Source organism: Lactuca sativa, chromosome 9 (genome assembly GCF_002870075.4).
Source record: "Lactuca sativa cultivar Salinas chromosome 9, Lsat_Salinas_v11, whole genome shotgun sequence".
Lineage (NCBI taxonomy): Eukaryota > Viridiplantae > Streptophyta > Magnoliopsida > Asterales > Asteraceae > Lactuca > Lactuca sativa.
Window position 1 is genome coordinate 74,491,068 of NC_056631.2, and position 14,687 is coordinate 74,505,754.

Genomic DNA, 14,687 nt, shown 5'->3' on the forward strand with positions numbered 1-14,687 from the left:
TGATTTGATTGAAGAAGTGTAAAGAAATCAAGTGAGGGATGAAATATCTTACTAAGGTGGATGAGAAGTCAAGAACTCCTAGAGGAATCTCAAGAAGTTGAAGAGACGTGAGAGAGAAAAAGTGTTTTCGCTTTTTGATGAAGTGTTGGTGATTCTAGGGAATAAGGGTGGTATTGGTTAATTGTGTGTGTGTGTGTTCAAGGAAAATTTTGGGGAAAGGTAAAAGGTACAAAGAGTGGGTAATGGCTGATGTGAATAGTGACATAAAGCATAAATAGTGGGTTGGTGGTGTTATAGCTTTATGGGGAAGTCAACACTCCACCCTAATATCTTACCCACTAGATTTTATTCTTGAACAAAGACTTCCCTCAAAATGTGCTTAATTTATGAATATATGGGGTCTTATATGTCAAAATATAAGTTTGGGTGAAAATCCCATGCTAAAATAATCAAAAAAAGGCTTAAAACGGACTCGTGGTCGAAAACCGGGAGAAATGAAGCATCCTGCGAAGTTGCTCGGATAGGACCGAGGTTCGGTCCCCTGCAGCCATGGACCGAAGGTGAATAGATGCGAAATGGCCCGAAGGCGAAATAGGCCGAAGGCGAAATGACCCGAAAGAGAAATGGACTGAAAGGAGGTTCGGTCCGAAGGGGGAGGTTCGGGTTCGGGCCAATACAGCTTTGGTCCTTCAGTAGATCGGTCTAGCGGGTTTCGGTTCAGCAGGGTTCGGTTCTAATAGGGAAGGCTTCGGTTCTCGAGGGACTTCGATCCTATAAGGTGTTTTTCATAAGAACTTCCTGTTTCGAGCGGTTTTTCACCAAGTTAAGTGTCGGGATGACCCGGATGATTCTAAAAAGTTGAAAGGAGTTTTGAGAGAGATTTCACATACTTAGAGAGATTTCACATACTTGGAGAAAGTTGGGAGAGATTTCACATACTGCGAGAGATTTCACATACTTGGGAGAGATTTGGGAGAGATTTCACATACTTGGAGAGATTTGGGAGATATTTCAGATAGAGAGAGATTTAGAGAGACTTTATTTGCAACTTTTGTGAGTGTTTAACTTCGAAATGCACGGTTTGCGAGCCCCGTTTTGCCTTGTTATGAGCGTTATACGCCCCCGAAGGGTATGTATTAATGTTTTACTGAGTTGTTCCATCAGTTACACTGATTAGGGTTTATATATTTAACGGGCCGAGACAGGAAAAGTCCGTTAAAAATTCATAACTTCTTCATCCGACGTCCGTTTTCGTCTTTCTTTTTACCGTTGTACTACTAGTAACGAGACCTTCGATTCTCGTTTAGGTTGTGTCGGCTAAAAATCACTCAATCTTTATTTCGAGTTTTTAGCTATCTACTGCTATACCGAAACTTAGAAAAATCATAACTTCCTCATACGAAGTCAGATTTTGACGTTATTTTTATGAAAATTCTTGGTTTAACGAATACTAAAATTTTCATGTAGATCGTAAGGGCTAAAAAGTAGTTTATCGAAAAATCACTTTTTACGTCATACGGCATCGTGCCGGTTTGTCCCAAAACTTCAGAAAGCCATAACTTCTTCGTTATAACTCGGATTTCGATGAGGTTTTCGCCTAAATGTTTCTAACGAGGTTCTTTACAACTTTCAGTAAAATAATTTTACTTATTTTCAACTTTATATTTTCGTTAATTTCAATACTTAATTTTTGATTGGAATCTCATAAGACTTCTAATACATTATGAATGATTCTAAACATAGTTTTACTTCAATTCTAGTAAAAACTATCTCTTAGAACTCAATTCTCAAATTCATATAATATTTCATTATATTATTCACTTTTCAAATTACATAACACGATAACCGAGCGTGTATGTTACATACACATACAATCGCTACCATATAATCATGCTAACACATAAAGAAAACATATGCAGTACCATGTGTTCCAGTCCTAAGGCCTCGCCTATCATGGGCCCCGCCCCTTCTCTGCTAATGATGAGATTTGGAACCTTCTCCACACTCAGCTAGTAATGAGATACGGGCCCCCACCCATACTCACCTCCCTAGCAGGCACACATACAAGTATCACAAAGACAACAAGTATAACTAAACATGCACATAGTTATCGGGTACACCCCAACATCAAACCGTAGTCCTGAATCATACATATAAACATTCCTCAAACCCCGCCCGTCATCAGATCGAAATCCAGAAACATATAACATAAATACATGTCGGCATTTGTGCCTTCGATCCGTTCAAACGGGAGGAAACTCACCTCAAACGCTGAAGCTCACTACAAGAAATCCCTAGCTGTAGTCATGCTGACTCCCCGAGCTATCCATGCCAAATATCACCCAATTAAAAATTAGGTTCCAATCCGTAATCCATAATCCTTACTTAGGGAGAAAGGACCGTTTCATCCTTGGTTAAACAAGACACAAAATCGAGGCCTAAGCCCAAAACCATAATTTCCATGAAAGCCCATCAATGGCCCAATTTTCCAAATTGGGCCCAACCCCTACCTGGAACAACCCTTTTGAATCCATTCTATACTTCATAACCCTCCAGGGATCAACCTTTGTCAAAGTCAAGTCAAGGTCAAAGTCAACATCCAGGTCAAAGTCAATGCTCCGAGTTGACTCAAATCGTCGAGTTATTCCTTTAACTCGGTAAGTTCCCATAAACCTTAGAATCGTGATACTGCGAATGAACTCGTCGAGCTCTCCCTTAACTCGTCGAATTCCTACCCTCTTAACAAAATTGGGTCATACTCACATCAACTCGTCGAGTTCCTTCATGAACTCGTCGAGTTCTTTAGTCTGTTTACTCCTTAATGCATTAAGCGCTTATTCTTAATATCTGAACCCAATACTCTAGATCTAGACTGGAAATACCTTTTAGAAGGGCAAAATTTCCAACTTTACTCATTAATCCCTTCCTAAAGAGAATAAGCTCAAAATCTAACCCAAAAGACCAAAGACTTAATCCAAAACCCACCAAAACTACAAGATAGACCATAAGGTCATAGATCTGGACTCTAGGGACTAAAAGATCATGTAAAGCTGTAAGCTTTATCCACATGCATGGCCATTTGGAGCAAGAAAGGCCAACATAGAAGCTCAGAGGTTGCATGGGACTTCCATGGCCATAAAGTTGGCACCTTTATGCAATGAGAGCCCCTGTAGACACTAGATCTGAAGTGTTTGCCCTAACGGGGCGTCCAAATCCTATCAACCATCATACTTGGTCCAAAACACACAAAAGGTGCTAAAAAGTAGATCTAATAAACTATTAGGCAAGTTTGAGACTTGATTACCAGAAAGTGATGAAAATCGAGAGAGGTTTCCAGATCTAGCAAATCTTTCTTGTTCCTTCAAACTTTCCTTCCTTCCAAGAACTTCAAGCACCCACAAGAACACTCAAAATGGCTCACAATCACTCACAATAGCATTAGGGTTTCGAGATCTAGGTTTAGGACAGTGGAGGCTAGAAATGAGGCCAAACCCTATAGCATAAGGTGTTTAAATAGGGTGCAAAATCCCGGATCTAGCGTTTCCCAAACCCCCTCCAACTCGTCAAGTTGGTCCTCCCCAACTCGTCGAGTTGGTCTTTAAATTCCCGCGTGCCCAATTATTCCAACATGCCGGGTTCTCAACCTTGAACTTGACGAGTTGGCCTCTTAATTGAAGACTTTCTTTCCTTAATTAGCCTTTTGAATTTCGGTGTTACAACTAGCTTCGCATTGGTCACCTATAGATAGATCAACGTCAAGGCTATGGGGAGTGTCACCACCTACCCACCGAAAAAGTGTTACCACCTCTACGTCACGTTAGCTTCACCACCAACCTACTAGACATTGGAAATGGTTACCACTCCACAATATTCCTTTTTTTATTATTTTTAGATTTTTAACATTATATTAAATAAAAAACATAATTTATAACATAAATAAATTTTTTGAAAACATAAAAAAATAAAATCATATTTCATTAATTAAAAACATTGAAATTTAAAACCTAAATTACTAAAATAAACATAAAACATACCAAATAAAACATTACACTACTAAAAAACATAAAATTTTAAACATAAAAAACCATAGAGAAATACTACTCGTCGTTGTTGTCGTCACCGACCTCATCCGCTTCGTCATTATCATCCTCATCCGCTTCGCCGTCACTGTCCTCATCCTCTTCGTCTTCATTGTCATTTTACCCTTGGAGTTTTCTTTCTCATACGTGCTCGGTCAAATTGTGACGTAGATTGTGATGTGTTTTACAGTTTTGTATTTCCAAAATCCTAGAGAAGTATGTCGGGCTGTCAACTTGTATTACTGCAGGTGGATTAAGTATATCGTTTCCGGTATATGAAAAATTAGCCATACCCTCTTCTTCTGTTGTCATGTTATGTAAAATAACACAAGCAGTCAACACCGTCATTAGTTTTGCCCGATCCCATGTTCGTGTCTAATGTTTGATTATGTGTCACTTTTGTTTTAGGACTCAAAACGCTCGTTCCACATCCTTCTTTGCAGATTCTTGTGCTAACTTGAACAATTTTTGTTTTTCATTGGCTAGAAATGAATATGACATGACAATTTTAGCATACTCTGGATATATCCTATCACCTAGGTAATACATATACTTATATTCATTTCCATTCACAACGTATGACATGTTTGGTGTTTTACCCTGCAAAATATTGTCAAGTAACGGAGACGATTAGAGCACATTTATGTCATTGTTTGACCCCGTCATACCAAAGAATGCATGTAAAAACCAAGGTTGTAAAAAACGCTCGAAGTTAGCTAGTCGGTGGACTGGGGTTAAGCGATTAATCGGCTAGGCGGAGATTAATCGGGGACCATTAATTGTTAATTTGCTGAATTTTAAAAAGTTAAATATGACTAATATCATATTAAAGTTCATAAATACCACTGATATCATAACAAAATAAGTTAATATGATCAATACAATGCTAATCATGCATGAAATAGTATCCATTGAGAAAAACTTCTTCAAAATGTTAAAATTTCATCGTTTTATACTGTTTCACTCATTATGTGTGTAGGGATTAATCGCTAGGCGCCGTCTAATCGGTCGAGTGGCGTCTAGGGATTAATCGGAGATTAATCGGGACCTAGTCGGGATTTTTACAACAGTGGTAAAAACCATAGGTCTTGTGAAACAACTGCCTCTAATATAACAGTCGGGACCCAGTGATCACCTCGCGTGAATTGACCACGCCACACATTAGGACAATTTGCCCACACCTAATGTGTACAGTCAATACTGCCAAGCATCCCTGGAAAACCATGTTTAGTTTGATGCGGGACATACAACTGTTCGACATCACTTTTAGTCGGCTGTCGCAAGTATATGTCACGGTAAAGCTCTATAACATACTCACAGAATATATATATATATATATATATATATATATATATATATATATATATATATATATATATATATATATATATATATATATATATATATATATATATATACTCTTGACCCGTCCTCTCAGATATTTTCAAATACTCATCAGATGCGTCTGCGGCTATGTCATATCCCAATTATCTAAGAGTAGACGTACATTTTTATATTGTAGTAAAATCACGTTTACTTCTAGCATCCCAATTTAATTGGAAAAACTCATAATTACATTCCAAATCTCTAGCTATACGTAAGAATAAATTTCTACTAATACGACGTTCTTCAAATTTCGATAGATCATATAAAGTATCAAAGACAAAATAATCACGTAACAAATGTTCATTTGCTGCCTCTCTATCCCGATTGATCCATTTTGTACGTTTCTTCTCGCCGTGTGAACTTTCGTTTCTCTCACAAACCATGTGTTGTGCCGCCGATAATAGTGTGTGCAATACCAACTCGTCATCAGATGAAGAAGAAATTGAACCGGAAAAATTATCAACTTTTTTTAAAGTGTGTGAATATTTTGAAAAAGTGTCACAAACGGTCAAAATCGATTTCAACCAATCAATGAATCCGTTTTCATCCATCTCCCCGTTCATCCCACAACCAAAGCACCGACCCTTAGGGTGGTGTTCACGTGTTTTACGACGCGCCACCTCAGCAATTACACGTGTTTTTCCTTCCCCAATCCGGTTAGCATAATGTCTTCATATATTTCTCGACTATTTCAATAGACTTGCAAAATCACTTTTTAAGATCTAACAGTTATAATACATGCACTGAATTCAATTTAACCATTTTGTTACTCAACTAATTTGATTTTGACACTTGTATAGCTATAGAACCAACATACGATTTTCCTTTCTCTTGAGGGATCCTTCTCACCTCTTGTTGATGCCAACGTAGCAAGTGCTTACCCCACACTTAAATGGCTTTTCAAACACCCAAGTCTTATTGACTCTTCATTTCAAGCCAATTATATATAAATATTTAATTTGTTGTTTGATCGCTCATGTTGATTTCAATTTATTAAATCCTTCGATGATAAGATGTCTTTGATAATTTGTCATCAAAATATTATCAGATAGTAAATATATTATTTTTGTGAATGATTGATGGTTTGGTATATGTCTTAAAGTGCGTTGGAGATTTAATTTAAAAAAAAAAATTATTGATTTATTGAGTTTTTTTAAAGTCAATAAGTAAAAAAATATGTTTATTAATATGAAAAATGATTTTTAAAATAACTTTTTGTTAACTCTTACAAAAAAACGAGAATTATCAATGTAACCATTTTCCCTAATTAACTATCCAAAATAGCCAAAAATTATTAATTGTTTAAAAATAGCCCACGAAATTGTTAGTAATTAGAGTGAGCTACTGTTTCGCCAACTCGTCTACTATTTTAGGTTAATTGTCAATTTTTTTTATTTCGAAAATCTAAAATTGTAGGTTATTTTATAACCTATGGTTTCCTCTTGACGAACTACGGTTTCCCAAACCGTAGTTTACGGTTCTAGGTAAAAGTCTATGGTTTTAATTTTTTATTTTTTTTAATAAATGGAGAGTAGTTTTACAAAAGATATTTTTTAACAAAATAATTGTCAAAAAATACTCTACAACTTACAAAAAATATTTTTTTATCAGAATAATTCTCAAAAAACTACTCACCATTTATTTAGAAAAAAAAAATTAAAACTGTAGACTTTTTACCCAGAACCGTAGACTACAGTTTGGGAAACCGTAGGTTATAAAATAACCTACGATTTTAGATTTTCGAAATGAAAAAAAAAAATATAGTTAACCTGAAAGAGTGGACGATTTGGCGAAACCGTAGCAATTGCCCTAAAACTATAGATTTCCCCATTTGACCGCAGTCAACACTCGTTGAACGCAGTCAACTTTGGCCAAACTACTATCTCGTGGGCTATTTTTGGCTAATGTATTTTTTGGGCTATTTTTGGATAGGTAATTAGGAAAAATAATTAATTTAGTCATTTCCTCTAAAAAAAAACTGAGGTTGCAACAAGTTATGATTCTAATAATGATTATAAGTTGGTTAAGAAGGTTAAATAAATATAAAACCTAAAGTGTAATAATATATAAACTAAATTTCAATATTAAAAGAATATATATTTTCTTCTACTTATAAAGCTATGTTTTTAACTTTAACATATTATACTTAATTTATTAGGTCTAATATGTTGTTGTATGTAAACCATAGCTACAACTTTTGAACAATTTGTATAAAATACTTAAATTGTTAATTTAAATATAACCTTATAGGATCAACTTAAATATAAATTTTAGTTCAACTTAAATAACCTAAATAATGTTTTGTAAATAGTTAAAAGTGATAAATTATAGTGTCTTTCTAACAATGATTATAATTTGGTTAATAAGGTTAAATAAGTATTAAACCTAAAGTGTAATCATAAATAAACTAAATTTCAATATTAAAATAATATTTTTACTTCTACTTATAAAGTTATGACTTTAACTTCTAGCATATAAAACTTAATTTATTATATTTAATATGTTGCTGTATGTAAACCATTATCAGTTTAAAGCTATAACTTTTGAACAGTTTGGACAAAATACTTAAATTGTTAATTTAAATATAACATTATAGGCTGAACTTCAATATAAATTTTAGTTTCACTTAAAAAACCCAAAGAATATTTTGCAAATAGTTAAAAGTGATAAATTGTAGTATTAAATGCAAAAGATAAATTGTAATATCAATTTAACTAAAATATTTTTCTTAAAGTACTATTTTTATAATCGTTAAAAGTTTTCAAATAAGTAACTTAATAACTTACAAAAATAATAGTTAAAAAATAACTTTATATAAACAATTATATTGTTACCTTTAAAATCAAAAATAATTCTTTGATGTTTTAAATAATTACAATGATAGAGATTAAAATGTTAAGCAAAAAATTTTAAAAATTAATTAACAATAACAACAACTATAAATAACATTAAACCATATATCATATTTAATTTTATTTATGAGTAACCTGCGGGTAGAGGTCATTCAAAAGATTGAGATTATACAGTTTTAATAGATGTATATATTATCATATAATTCAAAATAACCAATATATTATATCAACTTAGCATACGAATTATTATATCAAATTTAACAACATTATTGTTATATTAAAAAACCTATATCTCTAAATATTTCAGCTATATATATGCTTCCGTGCAACGCGCGGGCATTCGCCTAGTATATATATATATATATATATATATATATATATATATATATATATATATATATATATATATATATATATATATATATATATATATATATATATATAAAGGAAGCATTTTTCCTTTCATCACATTCATTTGAAACTCCCATGTATTTTTCCCTTCACCACATTCATTTAAAACTCCTATAACTTTTCAATTTCTTTCAAATAATGATTATAAGTTGGTTAATAAGGTCAAATAAATATCAAACCTTAAGTGTAATCATATATAAACCAAATTTCAATATTAAAGAATATCTTTACTTCTTGTTGGGATAATGATGTTGCATCTTGGGCTCGTTCCTTTTAGCTCAGTTTTGTAGCCGGTTTGGGCATGTCCAACAGTGCATTATTTTCTTCTAGGGTTTTAGTATTTAAGGTGCATGCATGCATCCTTATTAACTAACGTTTTTATTATTCTCATCACAGTATTGTAAACCCTAGCTCGCCTCTACAGTGGAAGTTCTTTATCGAGCTCTGTTGAGGCGTGACTACGTTTGAATCATAAGCTTTATATTGATTCTATATTGTGTTCTTTGTCTTGTTTGATTTAATAGTTTGTTCTCATTAATATACCTGTGAAAGATTTAAACGATCAAGAGATTTATTCTCATCACTTCTACTTATAAAGTTATGTTTTTTAACTTTTAACATATTATACATAATTTATTAGTTTTAATATATTGTTGAATGTAAACCATTATCATTTTAAAGCTATAACTTTTGAACAATTTATATAAAATACTTACATTATTAATTTAAATATAACATTTTGAGCTCAACTTAAATAAAATTTTTAGTTTAACTTAAACAACTCAAATAATATTTTGTAAATAGTTAAAAGTGATAAATTGTAGCGTCTTTCTAATAATGATTATAAGTTGGTTAATAAGGTTCAATAAATATCAAACCTAAAGTGTAATCATAAATAAACTAAATTTTATTATTAAAATAATATATTTACTTCTACTTGTAAACATAAGTCTTTAACTTTTAACATATTATAATTAATTTCTTAGGTTTAATATGTTGTTGTATGTAAACCATTATCAATTTAAAGCTATTACTTTTGAACGGTTTGGACAAAATACTTAAATTGTTAATTTAAATATAACATTAAAGTATCAACTTAAATATAAATTTCAGTTCCATTTAAAAAACCTAAAGAATATTTTGTGAATAGTTAAATGTGATAAATTGTAGTGCTAAATGCAAAAACTAAATTATAATATCAATTTAACTAAAATATTTCCGAAGGATATTTTTATAATCGTTAAAAGTTTAGAAAAGTAGCTTAAAATAACTTATAATAACAATAGTTATTAATAACTTTATATAAATGGTTATATTGTTACCTTTAAAATCAAAAAACAATATTTGATGTTTTAAATAATTATAATGATAGAAATTAAAACGTTATACAAATAAATTTTAAATAATTATCTAACAATAACAACAACTATAAATAACATTAAACCATATATTATATTTAATTTTATTCATAAGTAGCTCGCGGGTAGAAGTCATTCAAACGATTGAGATTATGGAGTTACAATATATATATATATATATATATATATATATATATATATATATATATATATATATATATATATATATATATATATATATATATATATATAATTAAAAATAATCAATATATTATATCAATTTGGTATACAAGTTATTATATTAAATTTAACAACAACGTTATTGTTGTATTTAAATATATATATATATATATATATATATATATATATATATATATATATATATATATATATATATATATATTTAAAGATTTCAACTATATAGGTGTTTCTGCGCAACGCGCGGGCATTCGCCTAGTATATCTTATAAATGAATCATTTTTCTTTTCACCACATTTATTTGAAACTCCCATAACATTTCAATTTCTTTCTAACGATAATTATAAGTTGTTTAATAAGGTTAAATAAATATCAAACCTAAAGTGTAATCATATATAAACTAAATTTCAATATTAAAATAATATTTTAACTTCTACATATAAAGTTATGTTTGTTAACTTTTAACATATTATACATAGTTTAGTTTTAATATATTGTTGGATGTAAGCCATTATCATTTTAAAGATATAATTTTGGAACAATTTGTTTAACATACTTAAATTTTTAATTTAAGTATAACATTACAGGGTCAACTTAAATATAAATTTTAGTTTAACTTAAACAATCCAAAAGATATTTTGTAAATAGTTAAACGTGATAATTGTAGTGATTTTTTAATAATGATTATAAGTTGGTTAATAAGGTTAAATAAATATCAGACCTAAAGAGTAATCATAAATAAACTAAATTTCAATTTTAAAACAATATCTTTACTTTTACTTATAAAATTATGCCTTTTACTTTTAACATATTATATTTCAATGTCTAAAAAACCATTATATTTTGTTAGGTCCCAAATCTGTGGGGATCTATCTAATGATCAATCAATTGCAATTGAAATGAAGAAGAAGAAGATTAAACAGCCAAGCTTGCATACAATTCAATCATGAAATGTCGAATACAACATGGATAGACCGAAAACTAGCTAGAACGACCAAACCTGCCTCTGACAACCTGACAACAATTTATAGCAATGCAAATCAGACCGAAAACAGGTTTTCGGTCAAAGCCCGACCGAAAACCTAGCTAGACCGAAAACTCATGCAAACACAAATGATGTCCAAAACACATCCCTAAACCATCCATGCATTAATGCCTAGCCCAAACCAAATATATTAGCCCTTCAATCTCCCCTTTGGTTTGGGGCCAGCATGATTCAGTCTTTATCGACCACCAACACATTTGACGTTCCCATAGCTCCATACCATATCTCCTTCTGTATAATGTCAGCAACCATAGTTGTGTATTCCTTAGCAGCAGGCTCAAAAATATCTTCAGCCACCATTATCTGATGAATAGAGAGTTGATGAATATCCTACTTTCCGAATTGTAGCAAATCCCTCTTGTCATATAAACGAATACATCCATGTTTAAGTTTGATGACAGCAGAAGCTGTAGTTTCATCAAACACCCAGTATAACATGGATTTCCGAGATCCATCTGGATGATTATGAAGGATAGGAATCTGCTTTACTTGATTGGTTGCGGGCCACATCACAGATTGAAGAGGCTGATTGGTTTTGGGATCTATGACATTTGGGTAAATCTTGATGATAGACGATGCTGTTTTCATAGAGGGAAAGCCCTTTTCCACTTGACCTTCTAAAAACAACCTGAATTGTGTTGCATTGGGTTCATTTGTTGGATTTGAAAACGGGGCTTTAGACAATTATGTAAGATCAATCCTGGTCCAAGAATTGAAATCGTGAGCATCTTTATACAGTTCGGTATTTCCACTCTTCCTTTTAACAATCCACTTTTTCAAAGGGTCATGGAATCCCCATGAGACGATCCCAGACCTATCACCATATATATCTCTGAAGCGATTTTCTCCAATGTCAGTAACGGTGATCTCTGGTCGATTCACGGGAGCATTCTGATCCGAGTTCTTTTTGAACAACAATTGACCCTTCTCAGCAGCTTTGGCTTGTTTAGCACGTTTTAATTCCACGATATGAGGAGCCTGTACTGGTTCTTTTTCAAAATGATTGACAACCCTGGTTGATTTTGTCAGAGGTGTAACTACGGGAGCGTCTTGATTAGGAAGATAGATTATGGGCTCACTGACGGATGATTTAAACTTGTCACCAAATTCTTCTTCCAACTTCTTCTTTAGATCATAATAACTGGCGGTCAACAGACCAAAGTGCGTCTGAAGATCGGTGATCTGTTTTGATTTTTGAGCGTTTTCCTTGAGAAGATCAGCAACTTGATTATTGAGCTTGATGTTCTTAGTTTGAAGATCTGCAACTTTGATATCAAGCTCGATATTTTTCTGGTTTAGTACACTAATCTCCTTTCTCAAATCAGGCACTGAGGTGTCATCATCTCCAGATATATTCTCCTCAAAGGATATACCTTTTTCGCGTGAGGAGTGTGTTGGACTTAAATTCTGAGCCAAATGCATGGTAGGCCTTACAGAGGCAACGTCATGATAAGGCCTTGGAAGAGACGAACTCAAGCCAGCAGATGAGCCACCAACTTCATGAATCGAGTTGGGGCCTTCCTGAATGGGCATGGATGAAGAAGAGGTAGCAGTTGTGAGTGGAGGAGTCTCTTTGGTTTGAGTTAGGTCAGGAAAAATAACTCCCACCCGTGGATCAATTCCTTGTCTTTTCATCGTGGGCTGGGAGGTCAGGTATGTCTGAGCTTCACTCACAATTGGCTCAGATGTAGAAATCACCCTTTCAAGTGGAGGAATCCCTGAAGAGGTGTCCATTTGAATTGAAGAATCAGTCGTTTGAACGGGAACAGGAGGCTCAACTTCTTGATTGTCAACATTTTTCCTTATCTTCGGTGTTGGATTGGCTCCATCATCGATATCATTGAAGATGTCATCGAGATCTTCATTTGACAAGGTGTACTCAGGTCTAGTGAATTGTTCAGCAATATCATCTCTGTCATAGCCGGACAGATCAACTCTTTCATTCTCTTCTCCTTCCTTAGCTTCGGTGAATTCTTCTGTGGAACCTCCATCAAAATCACCTTGAACTGTCACATTTGAGGAATTTTGCTCCTCAACCACAATGCCAGTTCGAGCAGCAGCAGTTTCTTCCTCATGGTCTGAAATGTCGATTATATCATCATTTATATTTGCATATTCTGATGATGCATGATCAGTTGAAGTCTACTCAGGTGACCCATGGGATTCAGAAGAGTCGGTCAGCTCGGCAAATTTTCCAAATTTTTCTAAAGGGTACTTCCCTTGGAACATGATTTTCCCTTTTCGATTTTGCTTCATCAGACTGATTGTGTTTGGTCCAAAAGCCTTCATGTCGAGAATCTCTCCCGTCTTGGCAAGGTCCGGAAAGCGGCAGTTGAGAAAAATCTGGATGAACCGAGGGTAAAGCAGGAATTGGTCCTTCACCTTCTTTTTGAAATTAGTGACCATTTCTTCTAAGATAAATATTAAGAAGTTGAAGTCGATTCCTGCTGCCAGTGCAGTAATAGCTTGAGTATTCCTTGAATAGATCTCGTCCGCTCCACCCTTAAGCCCTGATATACAGTTAACAAACACATGAGCCAGAAAACTCTAGTATGGAGGTAACAGCTTCTTGAGGGTCGGTGGGAAAACGCCTTCATATCCCATCTTTTTAAGGTACTCATCAACAACTCGCAGATCAATATCGGTAGGATAACTAGCCTTGTCATCAAGGTTCAATCTGTCTCTGATAAACTGCTCAGTGATGACAATTTTACGTCCTTTGACCATTGCTTCGATTGTATGCGCTCCGTTGCTTTCATTTCTGATGCTAGCTGAACTCCAGAACTCGTTGATTAAATCCAAATAGATTATGGGATTCCAAGTGAGTACTGAGAAAATGCAGCATTCACGCAACCTGAACATCATTGACTTGAATTCACTGTGCGCCATAGGAGGATCATCAAGAAAAATGCAAACATTGTGACTTTCTGCAACCTTGAAACTTGCCATTTTATCTGCACAAAACAGACCAGATGAGAAATCTTTTGATTAAAATGCATTGAATTTATTTCTCAATTTAATTCCTTTTGTTTGGCCATTTTAATTAATTTTATAAGTCAAAAATTAGGTTCTCGGTCAAGAAAGTCAAACCGAAAACCTAAGGACCAACACACAAGTCAATACCGAAAGCCAGAGTTCACACCAAAATAAGCTAGAACGAAAGCCAAGAAGGACAATTCTCAGCTGGACTGAACACCGTCTGAACTGGCTTGACCGAAAACGGCTCGGCTTGGACCGAAAGTCGTCTGATCTGGCTAGACCGAAAACGGCTCGGCTTGGACCGAAAGCCGTCCGAACCGAAAACGCCGACAGTTCATATATTCGCGATTTCCCATTTATTTCACGGTCGGTTTTCGAA